Raw genomic sequence first — 25135 nt, forward strand, 5'->3', positions numbered from 1 at the left:
CTAATACTGGGTCAAAGACAAAGTTCCGGTCACCACCACAGTAGGGAGAATTCAGTCTATGGGCCCGATTCACAGAACTAACTTAAGACAAAATCCTAAACTTACTACTTATGACTTATGGTATTCACAGAAGTTAGGATTTTGTCCTAAATTTGACTTAAAACAAACTTAAGACAGACTTAAGATAGACTTAAGACAGACTTAAGACAAATTTAAGACAAATTTAAGACAAAATCCTAACTTAAGTCTGTCTTAAGTCTGTCTTAAGTCTGTCTTAAGTTTGTCTTAAGTCTGTCTTAAGTCTGTCTTAAGTCTGTCTTAAGTTTGTCTTAAGTTTGGTTTAAGTTTGTCTTAAGACAAACTTAAGACAAAATCCTAACTTCTGTGAATACCAAAAGTAGTAAGTTTAGGATTTTGTCTTAAGTTAGTTCTGTGAATCGGGCCCACAGTCTCTGAGGAAACCGGTATTTATTGGTCATCTGGGTTGACCCAAGTTTTGTGTACCTTCAGCAGGAGCCACTTCCTGACCAGTATGGCTAAACCCCATCTGTGGTATGCTTTGTTTGATGAGCTGTTATCTGACACATTTTAGACCCGGTGCTATTTCACCTGCTGTACCATTCAAATCATGACCCTGTTGACAGCAAAGTGACTGCCTGTTTAGTTGTAAAATATAGCATAGCTCTTGTATACTAACTGTATTTTTATCGTGCAATGTTTATTACAGCGTTTAGAATTTGATCATAATGATCAAATAGATAAAGTTGAAAAACTCAATCCCATAATGCCTACAAACTGTTCTAAGGCTAAAGTATCTGCCCGGCGAAGTGAGCTAAAGAACGATGATGGATTCAACCCAGATCTGTGACTGGGGGTAAGTGTCTGAAAAGCCTCAGTGCTCCGTCCATCCTCCCCTTGTGTTTGCTGAGTTTGCCCTAAGTTGGCAGGGTATGCCCAGACGTTAGCCCATGCTCACTTTGCCACTGGATCCAAGCTAGCCTGGCTGACGAGGGCTGCTAGCCCTAAACTGGTCCCAGGATGCTTGTTTCGGGTTCAGGGAAGACCTGGCTTGGCAGTTCGGGCTGGACTGTTCCCATGAGGCACAGGGTCAAGACAGATTTGCATAGAGCTGGGTCTGAACTGAGGTGGCGAAGTGAGCTAAAGAGCGATGATGGATTCAACCCAGATCTGTGACTGGGGGTGAGTGTCTGAAATGTTTCAGCGCTCCGTCCATCATCTCCTTGTGTTTGCTTTGTTCACCCTAAGTTGGCAGGGTATGCCCAGACGTCGGTCCATGCTCACTTTGCCACTGGATTCAAGCTAGCCTGGCTGATGAGGGCTGCTAGCCCGAAGCCAGTCCCAATATGCTTGTTTCCGGTTCAGGGAAGACCTGACTTGGCAGTTCAGGCTGGACTGTTCCCATGAGGCACAGGGTCAAGACTGATCTGCATATAGCGGGGTCTGAACTGAGGTGGCAAAGTGAGCTAAAGAACGATGATGGATTTAACCCAGATTTGTGACTGGGGTGAGTGTCTGAAATGTTTCAGCGCTCCGTCCATCATCTCCTTGTGTTTGCTTTGTACGCCATAAGTTGGCAGGGTATGCCCAGACGTGGGTCCTTTGCTCACTTTGCCACTGGATTCACGCTAACCTGGCTGATAAAGGGTGTTAACCAAAAAACGGTGCCAGGATGCTTGTTTCTGGTTCAGGGAAGACCTGGCTTTGCAGTTCGGGTTGGACTGTTCCCATGAGGCACAGGGTCAAGAATGATTTGCATATAGCTGGGTCTGAACTGAGGTGGCAAAGTGAGCTAAAGAACGATGATGGATTCAACCCAGATCTGTGACTAGGGGTGAGTGTCTGAAAAGTTTCAGTGCTCCATCCATCATCTGCTTGTGTTTGATTTGTTTGCACTAAGTTGGCAGGGTATGCCCAGATGTGGGTCCCTTGCTCACTTTGCCACTGGATTCAAGCTAGCCTGGCTGATGAGAGCTGTTAGCCCGAAACCGGTCCCAGGATGCTTGTTTCCGGTTCAGAGAAGACCTGTCTTGGCAGTTTGGGCTGGACTGTTCCCATGAGGCACAGGGTCAAGACTGATTTGCATACAGCTGGGTCTGAACTGAGGTGGCGAAGTGAGCCAAAGAACGATGATAGATTCAAGCCAGATCTGTGACTAGGGGTGAGTGTCTGAAAAGTTTCAGCACTCCGTCCATCAACTCCTTGTGTTTGCTTTGTAAAGTATCTACTTAACACACCTGTGGGGCAGTTTTACAAGCCCCTTGTGACACATTTGCGCCATCGTTGCGTCACTTCTGTGATGCAGTGGAAGCATAAACCATGCACCACGTTGCAACTTATTTACAACGTAACGCATCTAGGCAGATGCGTCACTTTGTAAAGCACTGCCCACATGAAACCTACGTCAGGTTTCATGTGGGCGTTCCGTGGCAGGAAAGCCACGTAAAACTGAGTCAGTGAAATCTACAAGATTTCACTGAGTCAGTTTTACGACGCGGCTGCATCACACCCTTATGCCTGCTTGAAGCAGGCGTAAGGAGTGACGCACAACGTTAAGTATGGGCGGCACCCGTGCATTGCTTCAGTTGCTTCGCGCTTGTGATACAACTCTAGCAATGCGCCGCCCTTACGCCACAAGATGCGACACACATCTGCCTATCCTTGCGCCACAGTGCGCCGCATTGTAAATGCGACGCATCTGTGGTGGCGCAAGGGGAGAATTGCATGTCTCATCTATTCTGGCGCATCCCTGCTGATTTGCAGAGATGCGCCAGATCTTGTATGTATGCCCCTCAGTCTTAAAAATCAAGCATTCCAGCATACTGTTAAAAGTTGTCTGTCTTTTCCGTGTGAAGGGATCTTATCTTGACAGTGAATGGGGCTTAAACAGTGTGAACAGATTTAGTCGAAGTATCGTAAATGCGTGCAGCCACAAAATGTTAAAACAAAAAAAAAAAGATCCACACAAAAGTGAATGAACAAAGTAATTTGGTCTTGAGAACTGATAAGAGACCCCTTATAATATATATTAAATACAAGATATTTCACTGTGCAGGCAAAACCTAAAAAAGAATCCTCAGAACCACTCTTCATTTAATTTTCTGGTCCTGTAAAAGGACTTTCAGAGGACTGCCTGCTGCTGTGACCCGCTCGGAAATTCGCAAGACAGCTTCGCTGCACCTGAAAGCACTGCTTTGCTGCCTGGAGACTGCTTTGAATCCTCAGATGCCTGCCCTGCAACTTGATCCATGTTTCATCACTCCACCAGAGTGACTCCAGGGGCTAGTTGGCTGGCCTCCTGATCAGAGCCTCAGAGACACAAAAGGCTCCAACCTTCTTGAACCTGCATTTGGATCCAGCCTGAGTGAGTCCTAAGCCCCTAAGTGGTACCCCGCTATTCCTGGACTCTTGGTGGTTGTGCTAAAGGTACACAATAGCCTACGGTCAAAACTTGGGACTAAGCATTTTTGGCTAAAAACTGCTTGAAAACCAAGAGTAAACCAGGACCAACCTGCTCATCTATCCACCCAAGGTACATCACCAGTCGGCCTGACTTTGCAGCCATGCTCCGGTAAACGGTATCCCGCCTCCTAAAACACTAGTTGGCTACAGCCTCCAGCTTCATTCCACTGCAGATTTTTGACTTCCAAAAAAAGAAACTACATCTGAACGTAGGAATCTTCACTGCAACTTTGGCCAGCGCCAAGAATCCTTATGATGACATGCTAATATCAATGCAAATAAAGAAAGTATTGACAAATCAAACAGCTCATACATATACAGAGAAGTCCTAACAGCTTTGTACCTGCTTGTTCATCATCATCAAACCGTTTGTTTTGGCTGAGGGTCACAAAATGTACAACCATAAGACATAAAATTCAATGTCAATAAAACATCATACTGGCTTCCTTTTCACAGTAAGTTAAAAGCAGCAATGAGTTAAAATGAATGACTATTAAATAAAACAGTTCTTGACACTGCTATATATAATGTATACTTTTCATAGGGCAAACTGGGTTACCCATCATAGAGGTAAGAATTCATATATGGATAAAACAATTCATAAACAAGACATACACATGACATTAACCCCAATATCTATATTAGGAATATAAAAAGGGGAAAAGGTAAGGCGCTAAGTCAGCCTTTTGGGACTTTTCTACTGGCTGACTATCATAGATGGAGAATTATCTATAGAGCTTCTTTCGCTGATTCCAGGCACAGAGTAAGTAACGCAAGACTGCCAAGGCTAGAAGTTCCCTGGTGTCACTCTTGAGTAGACTTACTGCTTCCCTGCAGGGTCTCACTCCCGTAGATTTAAGTGCCGCTATCAGCAATTTCTTACGCGCATTTCTATATTGGGGCAGAAAAGCATAAAGTGCTCTGTTGATTCCACAATGTTGGGGCAATTTGGGTAAAACTTGTTTTTTAAGGGTGCCTCATCCCATTTCACGGTGTGGTTTCTCAAGGGCACTATACCACACCTAAATCGGACATATAAGCATTTGGAACGATATGGGTACATTCTGTCCATATAGGGCTCGAGGCTGGGTACACATTTGTGGTTATCGAACTGGCCAGTTATGTTGTTATCCTGGTGTACTTTCCATGTTTGCAGCAAGGTTGCCTCCCAGAACCGAATATTTGCTTCCTGTGCATCACTTTTAGTAATCAGCTCAGGGGTGTTCCATAAATTAACCATACATAATCTGTGTGATATATCTTTTATAGCCTTCAGCCACGGTGTGCTCTGGTCCCTATCGAGAGCTAAAAGCTCTTTTAAACAGACCTTATAAGTTGCTAGTTCACTGGTGGACCAAAGTCTAATCCAGTGTAACAAAGGTTTGACTAAAGTAGTTAGCTGTTTAGGGCTAAGAGGTAGGTCACGTTTTAGTGGGGTACAGAGAAACTTGGGGGAAGATTAAAAAGACCCCTTATAAACTCATTTTAAATCTTTGTCAGCGTCCCTGCTGAGGCATAACCCCAAATCTCAGCTCCATAAATCGCAGATGCTACAGCGATGCTCTATATACAGCAGTAACCAGCGACAGAGCACCTCCCGAGGCAGCCCTATATCTTTTCCCTATAGCTGAAGTTTTCGTTTGGAGGATGGCTATGCTTTTTTCTAGCAGGGGGCCCCAGGTCTGGCCATTACTTAACCTGACTCCCAGGTAATCAAAGTACAAGACTTTCTCAAGGGGGACCCCCTCTATGAACATATTTCCTCCCATCATTCTATGGGGATTAATGGTCATAACTATGGACTTGGTGGAGTTTAATTCTGGACCTCTTTCCTCACAGAAGTAGACAGAGGCATTTAATTCTGCTTGTAGCCCTATTGGAGTTTGTGAGATTAGCAGGGTGTCATCTGCAAACATAAAGATAGGAATAGACACACCTGCTATTTTGGGGGCATTGCGTTTGCAGTCCATCAGTCTGCCTACTGCTCCATTAATGTATGGGCTAAATAAAGTGGGGGTAAGAATGCACCCTTGTCTTATCCCTTTGTTGATCTCGATCCTATCTGTCAGATCCCCTATATTATTCTACCTGACCGTTGCGTACGTGTTTGCATGTAGGACATTCAGTAACATCAACAGGTCAGGGGGAGTACCATACCCATCCAAAACGTCCCATAGGGTACACTTGGGACCACGTCAAAGGCCGCTCTCAGATCGATGAAAGCGACATATAGATGGTCACGATTCAAGGTGACATATTTCCAAGGTATCACCTTGAAGCGGAGGACCTGGTCCAGTGTACTGATCTTGGGTCTAAACCTGGCTTCCGCCTCTTTTAGGATGTTGTTCCAATCATTAGATTTGAACAACATCTGCCTACAGAGCATTTTCTGTGTGTTATCCAGCAGGCTAATGGGTCTGTAATTAGTGGGGTTTGATCTTTCAGCCTTTTTGTGAATGGGTATAATAATCACTCCATCCCATGTAGGAGGAATAGAATTGCCTTTTACGATGCTGTTAGAAACAGCATTCAGATATGGCACCCAGATGTCTGGTTGGGACAAGAAGAGGTCACCCGGTATACCACCCATCCCTGGTGCCTTTTCTTTTTTCATTCGTTGTACCGCTAGATGAGTTTCATTTTGCTCAGCCTCAAGTAAAGAGTACATCAAAGGTTTCCATTGCCTTAGGCTTCCTTTGACCCCTTATGTCCTCTTTAAATTAAAACAGATAGCTTGATTTTAATACTCCATGGACCCAGCTTCTGCATCAGTAAGGGGTGTTGTCTTTAGTTGCTACTAGTATTCCTATTTCTATGAACTCTCTGTACATATAGTAAGCACATCAGTTATGCCAGTTGGATGTGGACATTATGCACAAGGTGCCTATTCACAGAAAACATGTTGGCGTACTTAAAGAGCAGTAATCTGTGTGTATTTGTGTTAAAATCCGTCACTTGGTACATTACGTTCCCCCCTCTTGCCTCCTTATCCTTGGTTTATCTTATCTGTTTCAGAAGATTCCACTGTTGCCTCCAGATGACTGGACTGTGGTTGTGAAAGGAAATAAAGCCTCTCTCAACACTTACTTTAGTGTTGTCTTCAATTATAATATTTCTCTTGGACACTCTTGCTAAGAATGAAAGAAGAGAATTTTATCTAGCGCAACTTCTGCTTCATAAGAAGTGTCCTGGCGCTTCAACAGAAATGGAAGTAGGAACAGAATTACACTTCATAAAACAGTAAGGTCTTCAGCTGGGCCTCAGACTATCACTAGCGAAGTTACAGTGGTAGAGCTTTTTCAAAGAGTGGGAGCTAAAAAAGAAAACGATCTGCCACCAGATGTAGCCTTCCGCCCTTTAGGGGCGCAGAGCAGATTATGAAATGCCGAGCAGAGAGCCCTAGAAGGCACATTTTTTTTGTGCTCCTCTTGGATGTGCCTGGTGTCTTTCTGATAGCATAATCTGTGAGCAACCTCAAGTTTTTTAAATTGGATTCTTGCTTCAAGCCGTGCATGATGGAGTCTCTTCTTGGAATGCTCAGTAGACGCCAAGCTGCAGCATTCTGGACACGAAGAAGCTGCAGATCCTGAGGAGCTCCCAGATAGAGTCCATTAGCATAATCTATTCTGGAAGCTATTAATGCATGTACAATACCCTTCTGGGTAGCTTGAGGGAGGTATTTTTAAAACTTTCCTAAAGATTTTAAAAGCCCAAAACAGGTGGCAGCAGTGGCCTGCACCTGGTGTTTGAAAGATAAAGCTGTATCCATGAACACCCCCAGATTCCTGGCAACAGTTGAGGGGGTGGGTGCTCCCCCCAGCTCAGGGGGGCCAGAGTCTCAAGGAATCGAGTGGGGAAGGAGTACCAAACACTAACATTTCTGATTTACCAGAATGAAGTTGTAAACAGCTGTTGTACATCCAGTCTGCAACAGCAGCGAGGCAGCCCTGAACATCGCCAACCACTGTGTCATTGACCTGTTGAAAAGCCAAGATAGTGCATATAATATGATTTTCGGACCCCATCTTTGTGTTATAGGTACTAGTGGGGCCATGTAAATGTTCAAGAGAGTAGGGTTTGATGTTGACATCTGCGGGACACCACAAAGTATGGCTCTGAACTGGGTGATGAAAGGCAATAGAAAAACTGCTTGTTGACTGTGAGAAAAATAGGAGCAAACCCAGTCTAAGGCTTTGCCCACTATTCCTGCCTTCTCCAGTCTCTGTGCAGGACTCTTTATAGGACACAGTGTCGAATGCGGCAGATAGATCTAACAAAATAACCACTGCTTTTCAGCCCAAGTATAGGTTCCCTGTAATATATTCAGTGACCTCAAGAAGGACCGAATCAGTGCTGAAACCTGAGTGGTAGCCCGAATGAGAGGAATGAAGGATGTTATTCTGCTCAACATACCTGGTGATTTCACAATTCACCAGGGCTTTCAACATATTCCCAAGGACAGGGAAAAGGGAGGTAGGCCTGTAGTTGCACAAAGTGAGCAGGGTGGCATTCGCTTTTTAAAAAGAGGCACCACGAGTGCCTTTTTCTAAATGGAAGGCACCTCACCCCATTCGAAGGATAAATTAAGAAGAGCATTCATCTGCAGGTTGATTGCAGTAACTCCTTTTGATAGCATATTGGGTGTGTAGGGGGAGGGGCAGGGATCAAGAGGAGATCCAGATTTGACTTTTCAAATGATTTGTTCAGAATCAGCTAGAGTGATCTCTTCGAATGACTCAAGCAGCAGGCAATCCCTATCCTGAGAAGGGTTAGAATTAGGCTCCAGAGAAAGGTATCCCACAGACCTAGTAAAATTCAAGCAAATTTTTTCCACTTTAGTGTGAAAAAATAGGGACAGGTCTTCAGTCAGCAACAGCGAGGTTGGACTTACTTGTTTGTGTGCATCCGGCTGCAAGAATGCCTTTAACGATTTAAAAAAACGTTCTTGGGGTATTTTCAGAGGCAGCTATTTGTTGAGCAAAAGAGTGCATTTTTCCTTTTTTTTTATTTGTATGACACGGCTTGAGAGCAATGCTATATGTTTGCCGGCGTAACGGCCAGAGCTGCTGACTTCGTAACTGGGGTACCAGGTTCGAGTCTAGGCATCAGCCCAACAACGGGTGATTCTGGGCAAATCACTTAATTTGCCCCTGCCTACCATAAATAAATGTGTCCTTATGCAATGTAACTGGTGCTCATGTATAGTGCTCCAACCCCTACGGGTTGAGTTCGGGCAATATAAAAGGGAAAAAAAATCATAATTTGACCTACATTCCTTTAAAGGGCTATTTGCGAACTGGCCACTAAAATGGGAAAATAATTGGGTTATTAAAGGAATATGCATGAACAAGTGATACAAATAGAGAGGACTGTGCACTCTTTGCACTTTTAGTAATGAGTTGTTGAATGTTTGGTGGCGAGTCACAAGTCAAATAAGCGCATGTAAAGAGTACTCGTCTAGTACCTCTTCCCATACTCATAAATGCTTTTGGACATCGGCCCCTATATATACTATGTACATCTTCATGCCATATGCGAATATGTTACATTACAAATGTATTGAAGAATAATGTTCTACTGTCTCCAGAATGTGTGTTCCCTAATTCCTCATCATAGCATCAACAGTAAGTGGGAGGGGTGTGCGGGGGTGACCTCTTGACAAACACATCATTTTCTTTTATTGTATTTATTTAAAAAGTTTTATATAGCGCTAGCTTGACCCGTAGGTATCAGAGCGCTTTACATACATACTGTAAAGAAAAACAGACAGAAATTGCATTACATAGAAGGCAGGCAGTAAGGAAGCAAAACCAGGGATAAAAAAAATACAGCATGGAAGATAAGGTGGTTAACACAGTCCGGTCGCCAACTATCCTTGAATGTCAAGAGAGAGGAGTAAACTCGGATATTAAAGTCTAGGTTAGTTGACGTTGGTCAGGAAAGTATTTGTTAAGGAGATGGATTTTCAGGTCCCTTTTGAAACAGGAGAAGGAGGGGTTGCATCTGAGGACTCTAGGAAGAACATTCCACATCCTGGGAGCGTTGCCAGAGAACGATCGGTATTGTGTGGTTTTCTTTTTCAGTTTCGGAGGAATAAGAAGGAGTGAGTTGGAGCTTCTCAGCGATTTGGATTGACCTGCTCTTACCAGTTTGTTGTTCAGGTAGTTAGGGGCCGGAGAGTGAAGGGTTTTGTGTGTGATGCAGGCCAGTTTGTAAATACACCTCCCTTCCATGGGAAGCCAGTTGAGGGAGTTGAGAGCTGGAGTGATGTGATCAAATCTTTTTACTCCAGATACGAGTCGAACGGCCATGTTCAACACTGCCTTAGGGGTTAGGTGAGCTTTTGGTGTCCCTATTAGGATGGCGTTCCCGTAGTCGATTTTAGAGAGAACTAGGGATTGGACTACAGTCTTGAGGTCATCATGGGGAAGAAAAGGTTTCAATTTCTTGAGGTGTTTTAGAGAGAAAAGAGCGCTTTTTGCTGAGTTTTTGATGTGGGCCTCCAAAGATAAGTTCTTGTCAAGGGTGATGCCTAGAGACTTAACTGAGTCAGATAGGACGATGGGGCAGTTTAGGGCGACAAGATTCTTGAGCCACTCTTGGATTGGACGATGGTTGCTTTTTGGAGAGAATAGGATTAGTTCTGTTTTATCTGGATTGAGTTTTAAGTGGTTAGCGTTGAACCAAGTTTGGATCTCGGTTAGAGGGGCATTGAGGTGTTGGATGTCGCTGGGAGACTTGATTTTGAAATAGATTTGGGTGTCATCAGCGTAAAGGTGGTAATTCACTCCAGCTTTTTTCAAGATGATTATGAGGGGCTTAATGAAAAGGTTGAAGAGGGCCGGGGAGAGGATCGAGCCTTGCGGGACCCCAAGTGTGACTTTTAGAATGAACAGAAGAGGGTGTAGGCTATAGATACCGCACCTGACAAAAGAGTAGTGTCCTAATTCGTAATTTCTGTAGTGCAGCGAACCAGAGAGCACTCCCCTCAAAGCTCCCCAATCAGGAACAAATCCTGTTACAAAGTTCAACACAAACGGGTTCAGCACTATTCACAACACTGGTAGAAAGTTGTAGAAAAAAGTCCAAAACATAAGTGGAGTTTTCTTTGAAAAATTACTTTCTTTATTTCATTTTATGATGTACACGATGAATCATAGCAACGCGTTTCGTCCCTTAAACCGAGACTTCTTCAGGGCACGATATCATAATGGCCCGTGAAATAGACTTCATGGCATATAAATGATCAGGCGGACTGCAGAACAAAGGCGTGTTTAGACTCCCTACTCTGCAAGATGTATCACCAAAAGGGGCATGGTAGCCCGTGCTTCCCAATATCAGCGATTACTAGTAATCTAGTGATACATCTTGCAGAGCAGGGAGTCTAAACACGCCTTTGTTCTGCAGTCCGCCTGATCATTTATATGCCATGAAGTCTATTTCACGGGCCATTATGATATCGTGCCCTGAAGAAGTCTCGGTTTAAGGGATGAAACGCGTTGGCTATGATTCATCATGTACATCATAAAATGAAATAAAGAAAATAATTTTTCAAAGAAAACTCCACTTATGTTTTGGACTTTTTTCTACAACTTTCTACCAGTGTTGTGAATAGTGCTGAACCCGTTTGTGTTGAACCAAGTGTGACTTTTGTTGGCTTCGAGAGACAGGAGTTGATTCTAATTTGTTGCGAGCTGTGTTCAAGGAAGGAGGTGAACCATTTTAGTACTGTGCCATTGATGCCGGAGCGCTTCGACATGGTCTCCAGAAGCGCTGGATGATTTACTGTGTCGAATGCCGCAGATAGGTCAATAAGGATGAGTAGGCAGGCATCACCTTCATCTAAAGCCTTGTGTATATCGTCAGAGACGTTGAGCATAGCTGTTTCCGTGCTACAGCCTTTCCTGAATCCTGATTGAAAGGTGTCGAGGAGGTTGAACTCATCAATGTGTTTGTTGAGTTGGTGGAGAACGCATTTCTCCAATGTTTTTGCAAAGAATGGGAGGTTGGAGATAGGTATGAGGTTGTTGAGATCATTAGGGACGGCCCATGGTTTTTTGAGAATGGGTGTGATTTGTCCAAGTTGACGGGAGTCTGGGACACAGCCTGAGGTGAGAGAGGCGTTGATGATTTTTGTCCGGAAAGGGGAAATAGTGTGGTTAAGTTCTTTTATGATTGTGGATGGGATGACATATTTTGAAGATATCCCCATTAAGTTCATTTTCTTGCAGTGAATTTAAATGGAATAGTTTTACCCAGTCAATAATTATACTAAGTGTGTCATCGAGCCTGCATTCGTAGAGCTATTGTAGGCATTCATGATTGTTAGTGACAAGAAGTGACGTGATTTGAGTTTGGTGTAGGGCTACAATAGTGCACAATGAGGGCCCTGAATCCCTTGATTAGATTGTGGTCTCAGATCTTAATTGACTATGCCTCTGTGTCGCCCTTGCGTCTAGCCAGGTGACGCAGGGCAACAGAAAGGTCTATTGGGAATTTACAAAGCCAGAACTGGCCTGTTTTCCCTGGCCTGAAAGAAAGTAACGCAGCACAGCTGCTTGAGCTGCATTACATTACATTTAAGGCTGGGCAGTATTCCATGGGTGGAGCATGAGCATTCCCATTCACCCACCCATGGATTTTGGAGCATTCCCAGATTTTACTAAATTTAGAAAACCTGGGAGTGCGGCAAAAAGCTTTGCCTTTCCAAATGAGGCATAATGAGGAAAAATATCATTATTTGCTCTTTTCAAGTGTGCTGCATTCTGCAACACATGCAGAAAGAGAAAAATGCCTCTAAGGCTTGTGTTGAACAGGAAGGTGTCCTCTCTGTAATGCAGGCACCCCTCTACTATGGTGCAAAGCTGCTTGCGTTGGCACTAGCTGCACACAGTGAGCCAGCATTAGGAGAGATCCGAAATGCTCCATATTTTTGTAAATAGGTTGGATTTCTGCTCTCTCTCTGCTGCCCTGCGTTGCGTGAATGATCAGTAAATATAACCCCTTGTCCCTGCCCACACTTTGTGCTTAAAAGGATTTATGTTTTCTCTTTTTTTCATATAATGTTTCTGTTTTCTTCTGCTCTTATCATGTCCCTTTATTCCTAGGTTCCGTTCAGATGCAGCACCACAAAACGCAATATGAAATAAAAGGGTTTATAAAAAAGATGCGCTTTTTTAGAATAGTTTGACTTTCCTGTTTTTAGGTCGAGCCTAGCGGTAGCGCACATGCACTGCTCGCTCTGCAAGACTGCTGTAGTAGAGTATAGGAGAGAAGCCACGCCCACTCTCCTCCTATTGTTCATTCTTTAAATTTGTTAATGGGCTTGTTAGTCCCTCCTTAGTAAGGCCTAGTCTTCAATTGTAACCTCCCCTAGCTACTGGCCTCTTTACTTTGTTTGTTACACGTGACCTGTTATTTAGTCTGTAAGCACTATTTACTGTATTGAGTTTCTCTTATTGCAGGTTGGACATGAGCTGCTTCAACTGGAACCCCTTGCGTTTTTTAAAGCAGCATGGCCGCCCGGTAACATGGGCACCTGCTTTGAATCACTTTAACCCAGCATTATCTTGTGTCTGTTTCAACCCTCCCCAAGTAAAATGGATTTAGAAATGATTAGCAAATTAAGTCATGTGAATTCCAGATAGCACATAATCATGTGCTAATGGGCTGGAGCTGACAACAGCACATCTGTGTTACATGTCCTCAGCACTAAAGACACCCGACGGGTTGTTTTCAAAAGCCTGTTTTATTAGCAACAACACCACCACCACCAATACCACCAGCACCAATACCACCACCACAACCACCATACCACCAGTACCAATAACACCACCACCTGTACCACCACCACCACCAATACCACTACCACCAACACCACCAATATCACCATCAATACCACCACCATCACCAATACCACCAAAACCAATACTACCATAACCACCAATAACACCACCACCAATGCCAGCACAACCACCAATACAACCACCACCACCAATACCACCACCACCACCAATATCACTGCCACCACAAATACCACCTATACCACCACCTATACCACCACCACGAATACCACCATCAATACGACCACAACCAATACCACCATGACCAATACGACCAATACCACCACCAGCACCACCAATAACACCACCATCAATACCAGCACCAATACCACCACCAATACCACCACCACCAATACCACCAGCAACACCACCAATACCACCACCAATACCACCACCACCATCAATACCAACACCACCAATATCACTACCACCCATACACCACCACCAATCCAATAACACCACAACCAATCCCAACACCACCAATACCACCACCACAACCAATACCACCACCACCAACACAACCACTACCAATCGAATGCCACCACCATCAATACCAATGCCACTGCCAAATCCAATACCACCACCACCAATACCACCACCACCAATACCACCACTAATACCTTCACCAATACCACTACCACTAATATCACCACCAATACCACCACCACCAATACTACCAATAACACCACCACCACCATCAGTACCACCAATACCACCACCAATACTAATAACACCACCAATTCCACAACCAATACCACCACCACCACTAATATCACCACTGCCACTAATACCACTGCCACCAATACCACCAGCACCAATACCACCACCACCACCAAATACCACCACCACTAATACCACCACCACCAATATCAATACCACCACCACCAATACACCACCACCAATAGCAGCACCTATACAATCACCAATACCACCACCACCAATACAACCAACACAAATACCACCACCATTAACACCACCAATTATGCCACCACCACCAATACCACTACCACCACCACCACCAGCACCACCACCACCACTGCCAGCAATACCACCACCAATACAACCACCAATAGAGTTTGGAAGATAAGCCCATCTACTCTCCGCCAATATTTTGCATTTGCTTGTGTCATTGTCTTTTGTAAATGCTGCCTTTGGATTTGTTAATGGACTTGGTAGTCCCTCATTAGTGCGGTCTTATCTTCATTTGTAACCTCCCATGACTACTGCCCCCTTTACTTCGGGTGTTACACTGGACCTGTTATTTAGTCTGTAAGCACTATTTACTTTATTAAGTTTCAGGATGGACATGCACTGTTTCAGCTGGAACCCCTTGTGTTTTTTAAGAAGCATGGCTACCCGGTAACATGGGCGCCTGCTTTCAATCACTTTAACCTGCCATTATCTTGTGTCTGTTTCAACCCTCCCCAAGTAAAATGGATTTAGAAATGATTAGCAAATTAAGTCATGTGAATTCCAGGTAGCGCATAATCGTGTGCTAATGGGCTAAAGCTGGTACCAGCACATCTGTATTACATGTCATCAGCACTAAAGCCACCTGACGGGTTGTTTTCAAAATCCTGTTTTATTAACAACACTACCACCACCAATACCACTACCACCAATACCACCGCCAATACCACCATCAATACCACCACCATCACCATCACCAATACCACCACAACCAATGCCACCATCACCACCACCAGCACCACCTATAACACCACCACCAATACCAGCACCACCACCAATACAATCACCACCACCAATACCACCACCAACACCAATACAACCAACACTACTAATACCACTAACACCACCACCATCAATACTAACACCACCAATACCACCGCCAATGCCACCACCACCAATACCAATACCACCACCACCAATAGCAATACCAATTCCACCACCACCACTCACCCCACCGGCACCAATACCCCCACCACAAATACCACCCATACCACTACCACCACCAATACCACCACTACCAATACCAATACCACCACCACCAATAGCAATACCAATACCACTACCACCAATCACACCACCAACACCAATACCCCGACCACCAATACCACCAATACCATCACCACGAATACCACCACTACCAATGTCACCACCACCACCAATACCACCAATACAAATACCAATACCACCATCAAATACCAATACCACCATCAATCCCACCACCACCAATACCCCCAACACCAATACCAGTACCACCAATACCACCACCACCAACAATACTACCACCAGCACCACCACCAATATCACCAGCACCACCACCAATACCTCCACCAATACCATCAACACCACCACCACCAATACCATCACCACCAACACCACCCATCACCATCAATACCACCACCAATACCACCAATGCCAATAACACCACCACCAATACCAATACACCCAACACCGCCACAATTACCACCACAAAGACTACCACTACCAATACCACCACCACCAATACCACCATCACCAATACCCCCAACACCAATACCCCCACCACCACCAATACCATCATCATCACCAATACCACCACCAATACCAATACCACCACCAAAACCAGTACCACCACCACCAATACCAATACCACCACCAATGCAAATACCAGCACCATCTATACCAATACCACTACTAATACCACCACCACTAATACCACCACCACCAATACCACCACCATCTATACCAATACCACTACTAATACCACCAACTAATACCACCACCACCAATACCACCACCATCACCAATACCACCACCGCCAATACCACCCCCACCAATACCAATACAACCACCACCATTACCACCACTACAATACCAATACCATCACTATTAACAATACCCCACCACCAATACCACCAGCAACAATACCACCAACAATACCACCACCTCCACCAATATCACCACCACCAATACCACCATCAGTACCACCAACATCACCAATACCACCACAACCATCACTAGTACCAGCAACAATACCACCACCACCAATACCACTACCACCAATACCACCATCAGTACCACCAACATCACCAATACCACCACAACCAATGCTACCATCATCACCACAGCCAATACCAGCACCACCACCAATACAATCATCACCACCATCACCACCACCACCACCAATACCATTAACACCACCAATACCACTAACACCACCACCATCCATACTACCACCACCAATACCACCACCAGTACCACCACCACCACCAATACCAATACCACCACCACCAATAGCAATACCAATCCCACCAGCACCAATCACACCACCAGCACCAATACCCCACGACAAATACCACTTATACCACCACCACCAATTCCACCATCCTCACCACCAATAAAACCACTACCAATACCACCACCACCAATAGCAATACCAATCCCACCACCACCAATCACACCACCAGCACCAAGACTCCACCACCAATACCATCACCACTAATACCACTACTACCAATGCCACCACCAATACCACCATCAATACCAATACCACCATCAATACCACCACCATCAATTCCACACCACCAATACCCTCAACACCAATACTAGCACCACCAACAATACTACCACCAGCACCACCAATAGCACCAGCACCACCACCAATACCTCCACCAATACCACCAACACCACCACCGCCAATACCACCACCAATACCACCCACCACCATTAATGCCACCACCACCACCAATACCACCAATGCCAATACCACCACCACCAATACCACCAACACCACCACGAATACCACCACCAAGACTACCAACACCAATACCACCATCAACAATATCCCCACCACCAATACCCCCACCACCAATACCACCACCACCACCAATACCATCATCACCACCAATACCGCCATCAATACCAGTACCACCACCAAGACAAATACCACCACCAATGCCAATACCACCACCATCTATAACAATTCCAACACTAATACCACCACCAATACAACCACTACCACCAATACCACCACTAATACCACTGCCACCAATACCACCACCATCACCAATACCACCACCTCCAATACCACCACCACCAATACCAATACAACCACCACCATTACCACCACTACAATACCAATACCATCACCAATACCAACACCCACCACCAATTCCACCACCAACAATACCGCCAACAATACCACCACCACCAATACCAATACAACCACCACCATTACCACCACTACAATACCAATACCATCACCAATACCAATACCCACCACCAATTCCACCACCAACAATACCGCCAACAATACCATCATCAATACCACCACCTTCACCAATATCACCACCACCACTATCACAAGTACCACCAATACCATCACCACTAATACCAGCACCAATACCACCACTGCCAATACCACCACCACTAATACCACCAATAACACCACCACCAATACCACCACCAATACCACCACCACCAATACCACCAATAACCCCAACCCCAATACCAGCACCACCACCACCACCAATAATACTACCACCAGCACCACCAATACCACCACCACCACTACCCTCACCAATACCACCACCACCATGACCATCACCAATACCACCACCAATAAAAACACAAATACCACCACCAATACCACCACTACCAATACCATCACTGATACCACCCACCACCAATACCACCACCACCACCAATACCACCACAAACAATACCACCACTACCAATACCACCACCACCAATACCACCACCAATTCCCCCACCAGCAATACCACCACCACCAAAACCCAATCACCAATACCACCACCACCAGCAATACCACCACCAATACCAGTACCACCACAATAATTCACATACCACCCCAATGCAATACCACCACCACCTATATCAATACCAGCATCAACAATACAACCACCACCAATGCCAACACTAACAATACCACCACCAACAATACCAACACCACCACCACCACCACCAATACCACCATCACCAATACCACCACCTGCACCATTACCAATACAACCACCACCAATACCAGTACCACCACCAATAACAATAGCACCACTACTACCAATACCCCACCACCAATACCACCACTAATACCACTACTACCAATACAACCACCACCACCACCAATACCTGCACCTCCACCAATACCACCATCATCAACAATACCACCACCACCAATACCAATACAACCACCACCATTACCACCACTACAATACCAAAACCACCACCAATACCATCACCACTACCGATACCCCACCACCAATACCCCACCACCAATACCACCACCACCAATACCACCACCTCCACCAATGCCACCTCCACCAATACCAGCCCCACCAATACCACCACCACCACCAATACCACCACCACCAATAACCCCAATACCACCACCACCAATACCAACACCCCCACCACCAGTACCACCACCACCACTACCAATACCCCCACCACCAATACAACCACCACCAATACCCCCACCACCAATACCAGTACCACCAACACCAATACAACCCCCAATACCACCACCACCTATACCAATACCACCACCACCACCAATTACAACCACCACCACAAATACCACCACCACCTATACCAATACCACCAACAATGCCACCACCATCAATACAACCACCACCACCAACACCACCAACAATACCAATACCACCACCACCAATACCAACACCACCAATACCACCATCACCAATACCACCACCACCAATACCACCACCACCAGTACCAATACAACCACCACCAATACCACTACCACAATACCAATACTACCACCAATACCAGTACCACCACCAATAACAATACCACCACCACTACCAATACACCCTCCACCAATACCACCCCTACCAATACCAATACTACCAATACCACCACCACCATCAATACCACCACCACCAATACCACCACCACTACCACCACTAATACCACCAACACAATGTCACGACCACCAATACCAACACCATCAATACCACCACCAATACCATCAATACCACCCATACCAATACCATTACTGCCACCAATACCACCACCACTAATACCACCGCCACCAATACCACCATCACCAATACTAGTACCACCACCACCAATACCACCACCTCAGAGCCTCTCGCTCACTAGTAATAGCAGGGGCACTGTACAAAGCCAGAGCTGCAAATGAGCTCATCCCTCCCTCCCTGCATGTCTGCCATATAGCAAAGCCCGGCCTGAATCAGGAGGTGAAGCCAGGGCCCTACTACAGCTGGATTATTTTTTATTAGGCCAAAAAAATAATGACATTACTCTATGCCACACTGCACACTCAAATCATGGTGAGGGCAGGAAAAAGTCCCCCTCCCGCTCTTCCTCCTGAGCCCCAACGGTGTAATCACAGAGCAAAAGGTGTTGGAGTGCTTTTTTCATATTTATAGCTCGGATCATATGTAACTTTCACTTCACACTTTGTGTCTGTGTAATTTACAACACTTACACATCTTCTTCACTGCACTATTTATCACTGCTTTGAAGACATTGCAGGCCTGTCTCTTCCTCTCATATTTACAATCTAACAGGCGGTCAAGCAGGCCCTTTATTGCAATGCATTAGATCTCGCATTTGCGAGAGTTTTAGCTGTTCGTTTTGTAAATGACAATGCCTTTTATTTATGTTTTAAAACCCAAAATATAAATAAAAGGCATTGTTATTTACACGACTAATATCTTCAACTCTCACCCTTTGCATTGCAATAAAGGACCTTCTCTGCTGCCACCACACCAATATCACCACCACCACCACCACCAACCACCACCAATACCACCACCACCAACACCACCACCAATACTGCCACCGCCACCACCAATACCACCACCACAAATACCACCACCACCAATACCAATACCACCAACAATACAAATGCCACCAATACCAACACCACTACCAATACCCCCACCACCAATACCACCACCACCAATACCTGTACCAACAGCACCAAAACCAATACCACCACCACCAATACCACCAATATCAATAATAATACTGCCATCAATACCATTACCACCACCAATACCACCACCTCCAAACCACAATGCCACCACCACCAATGCCACCACCACTAATATCCCACCACCAATACCAATACCACTACCACCATTACTAATACCACCACCTCAGCGCCTCTCCCCACTAGTAATAGCAGGGGCACTGTACTAGGCCAGTGCTGCAGCTGAGATCCTCCCTCCCTCCCTCCCTCCATGCCTGTCATAAAGTACAGCCCATCTTGCACCAGGAGGTGAAGCCAGGGCCCTACTACGGCTGGAGTATTTTTTATTAGGCCAAAGATAGCAATGACATTACGCAATGCCACACTGCATACTGGTGGTCTCTTTCTCTGATATTTCCAATCTAACAAGTGTTCGAGAAGGATCTTTATTGCAATGCAATAGGTCTCGCATTTGCAAAAGTTTAGGCTATTAGTATTGTAAATGATAATGCCTTTTATTTATGTTTTAAAACCCAAAACATAAATAAAAGTCATTGTCATTTACAATGCCAATAGCTCAAACTCATGTGAGTGCGAAACCTATTGCATTGTAAATGCTTGTTGGTGGTTGCAGATACTTTCTTTTATTTGTCTTTGCTGGCTGGTGTTGGTGCACACTTACCGTTTACTCCTAAAACATGTTCTTTCATGTTTCACGTAAGTGTGTTGTTGAAAATTCAAATTTTTCCGCTAAAGTTTTGCAACTTACTATAACTTCATTTGCAGGTACAATGGGTAAATTTGCTTGTAAAAGTAGGTTTCAATTTGTTCTATTTTTCCTCAAAACTCTACTTTTTAAGATATTGCTGCTTATTCTTTAAAGGATTTCTGAACTTTAGGATTGTGGATAAGTTTTTTTGAAAAAGTGTCACTGACACTGATAAAAGCCTTAATCGCAAACATAACTCACCCCTTGCTTTATTACTTTGGTGTTTGCCACTACTGTAACAAACAGTAAGAGATCAGGAACCTAGCAGCATCTTAATCAAACTGAGATGCCATGAAATTGTTATTTTGTGCAGTGGTTGAAGGCTGTACTTACATTCAACAGTCAGAGAGACGCTGCTTGTAGTGTATTTCTTCACAGCCGGAAAGTATGCTTTGCAGTGCAGACGTTTGTTGTTATGCTCCATCGCAGCTGTGAATGTGAGAGTAGATCTATAGGTGCCGTCCGGATAATAAGTAGTATGAGGTGATAGTCTATATTCAGACTCTAACTCGACGCTCCAAGTAATCACCGGGGCTGTGCCGGAGCATCTCCCGGGCGCCGTGCACTCCACAGTCACCGTTTCACCCTCGATCACTCAATCACGGAGGGAGATTTCTGGCTTGTCCTCAAGATCTAGGAGACAGAAATCAAAATGCACATCATTTTTTTACATTAAAAAACTGTCTAGATAACACAATCATACGTGCAAATATTTTAGAATAAGAAAGTGGGAGATTATTATATGCCCATATACACCTAATGGAGCTCACATACTCACCTGGATGGATGAGTGAGTGAATGAATGAATAATGCAGATTGGAGCATTGCTGTGCGTGTGCAGCAATGGGTGGCTTTGGCGGTTCGCAAAGTGGATGAACGAACCCAGGAGTAGTGATGGTGCATGTATGAATATGTATATGTGGGTCGATGGAAAAAAATGCCGGAGGAAAGAGACAGTTAAAGCGCTTGCTGATTGCGTCTAAAAGCGCATATGTGTGAAGAACAATGCAGACCGATACACAAAAATACATCTTTTAAACAGAAACGAAACATAAATTCCAAGGGCACAAACAGTGATTTGAAATATGAGAACAAGGCGTGGATCTGCATTTTACTATTAGGGGAAGTGATTTGATCATATCCAATATATCTCAAAATCTTACAGGCATGTTAACCCACGATTTAACAGACGCCAGAACCTAGTAGGATTCTCTGACACATCTGTTGAGTCCTCGGACAACTCGGATACAGGAGAGGGTACAAGCAACACTACACGTACCCCTACTCCTCTTTTTTAGGTCAGGATCCACAAGACCCTCCAAGGAGAGGAAGGGCAGGCAACGCTCTCGTTGGTACAACCCGCCAGGAGAGCGCCAAACTCGTCAGAAATTCTACCGATGGTAGACCCCCAATCACACAATATGTCTGACCAACATCCCACTATACCTCTGTTCAATCTTTCTACACATGTACTCTCAAGCCACGAGATATCACTACTTAGCAAAGGCCTCTCTTTTGTTCCTATGACATACCCTAATTTCCTTGATCTCCAGACAGAACTATTAAGGTTCTTTCGCAAAATTAGGCTTCACAGTTATTTTCTTCTGAATCCAATGACACCCAAACAATATAACACTCCACTTAAACCGCCTTCTACTTTTTCACCACACAACAATATGATACCTAGTGAAGTTATCACTTTTGAAAAGCTTGTATTGAAAGAACTGATGAGTATTTCTGACATACACCATTATATTCCCTATAACATAACTAAGGAAGAAAAACTAGCTATGTCTTCACTACGCGAAAACTCCACTCTTATAATTAAACCAGCTGACAAGGGTGGAGGGATTGTTTTACAAGAGTTGAAGGACTACAAAGATGAGGTCAATCGCCAATTGGCTAACACTGACCACTATTGTAGATTGCACACTAACCCCACTAAGGAACTTCAAACACTCATCCGACAAATCACGGATGAAGGCCTACACCAAGGTTTCCTCTCTAAACTAGAGTACGAATTCCTCAACACGAAAAATCCCAGAATTCCAGTAATCTATACACTGCCTAAGATTCATAAAGACCCCCAGAAACCTCCTGGGCGCCCAATTGTTTCTGGTTGTGGATCTATTCTTGAGCCAATAGGACATTATGTCAATCACTTCATCAAGGATTTTGTTCCTCTGACTGACTGCTATATTCGTGATAGTATGTTTATGATTAATCTGATCGAGAACCACCCTTATGACCCCAAATCGAATATTCTTTGCACTTTGGATGTAGAATCCCTCTATACCAATATACCACAAAGGGATTCACTATTGGTGATGGAAAACGTCTTAGATCAAAGACCACGCCCTCACACTGTACCTACTAACTTCATATTACAATTACTAGAAGTCTGTCTTACTAGGAATTTTTTCATGTTTGAAGACAACTTCTTTCAACAAGTCAAAGGCACATCCATGGGTGGAATTTTTGCCCCTAATCTGGCCATTTTATACATGGATGCATTAGAAAGGAACTGTATTCTTACCACTACTAATCCCTTTTCATCTTGTATCTATACATGGAAAAGATATATCGATGATATCTTGATGATATGGCAATCCGATGAAAGTCTACTTACCTCGTTCCTACACTGGCTCAATAACAATTGCGGTGGCCTTAAATTCACACTGAGTCACCAAAGGGAATCCATCCCCTTTCTTGACCTCACGATTAAGCATGTTGATGGTTGTCTTGTCATAGGTCTCTTCCGTAAACCTACAGAAAGGAACACCCTGTTAAGCTACAAGAGTAGCCACCCCCGAGCCTTAAAAGATTCCCTTCCCTTTTCGCAGTTTCTGAGAATTCGTAGAAACTGCTCCTTAAAAGAGGACTATTTCTATGAAGCTAAAATACTTTCTGCCAAACTGTCCACAAGAGGCTACCCTAAAAGACTTATACGAAATTCCATGAAACGTGCCTGGTACTGCCCACGTGAAACCCTCCTTGAACCTAAACCCAAATCTGAAACGAACAGACTGGTCTGTGTCACTACCTTTTCCATAGTTTCTAACCATGTACGTAAAAGTATTCTCAAAAACTGGTCAGTCCTAAACGCTGGCAATCTCCATCTGGAACGCCCACTTTTCGCATTCAAGAAAAACAAAAATATTAAAGACCATCTTGTTCACGCAGCCTTACCCACTACCACCAATAAAACCAGCCTTACCACCTTGGATGATATTTGGTCCCTCCCTCCATTGAAAGGCCATGCAAAATGTGGGAACTGTGTGGTTTGTGCATTGACCATTGAGTGCAAAGTCTTTGTTTTTGGTAACATTAGAAACGAATTGAAAACATTTACTAACTGTAATTCCACAAATGTTATTTATGCAATCTTTTGTTCTTGCGACAAAATTTACATTGGCCATACCACGCAAAAGATTCGTTTACGCATTTCCCAGCATCGCAGTAGAATCAGATGCAAAATCATGACAGGTTGAACATTTCCTAGAAAAGAGACACTCTGAGGATGAAATTCGATGGACCATCATTTCTGCTGTCAAATTGCCTCCACGCGGAGGAGATATGCTGAAGACACTCAACAGAGAAGAACTAAAGTGGATTTTAAAGACAGACAGTTTCAACTCTGGATTGAATAGACATGAGGATTGGTCCACGAGTTTCTGAATTTCAAAACTGTCTTCAATTGGTGCATTGAATACGTCTGCATAAACCCTATCTCTACCTTCCTGCTCCATGGCTCAAGTTCCTAATAACGTTTTTAATATTAATCATCTGTCCTCACTTAATGTAATGAATAAATTAAAACTTATTTCCATGTGCTCTATCCTATTACTATCTTATTTCTAATTATCCACCGTAAGACAATCACCCCTTCTCTCTTCTCATTACCCATTCCAAGATGGCTCCCATCCCCAAGCTCGTAGTCCCCTTTCCCTTCTCACTCCCCAATCGTGATTGACCAATGAGCACTCACTTCTATCCCTTATCACATGTCCCCTCTTCACCCACGACAGCAGCCGTACTACCGGACCCTGCCTCCCGCATTGCCGGTTTCCTCCATTCACCTAATCACGGTAAGCTCCGCCAATCCTTCACTCCGCT

The 25135-nt window shown here is 44.4% G+C and overlaps 1 pseudogene across 1 annotated transcript in view; it reads right to left on the bottom strand.

Annotated features, from left to right (window-relative positions):
- Nucleotides 1–25135, bottom strand: part of LOC146808984 (sialic acid-binding Ig-like lectin 13) — a 464421-nt pseudogene that overhangs the window by 94360 nt on the left and 344926 nt on the right. Inside the window, exon 5 of the transcript XR_014966302.1 lies at nt 21353–21652. The product of XR_014966302.1 is annotated as a sialic acid-binding Ig-like lectin 13 (transcript). The remainder of the gene's footprint in view (nt 1–21352; nt 21653–25135) is intronic.

The sequence above is a fragment of the Triturus cristatus genome, chromosome 7, assembly GCF_964204655.1.
Source record: "Triturus cristatus chromosome 7, aTriCri1.1, whole genome shotgun sequence".
Lineage (NCBI taxonomy): Eukaryota > Metazoa > Chordata > Amphibia > Caudata > Salamandridae > Triturus > Triturus cristatus.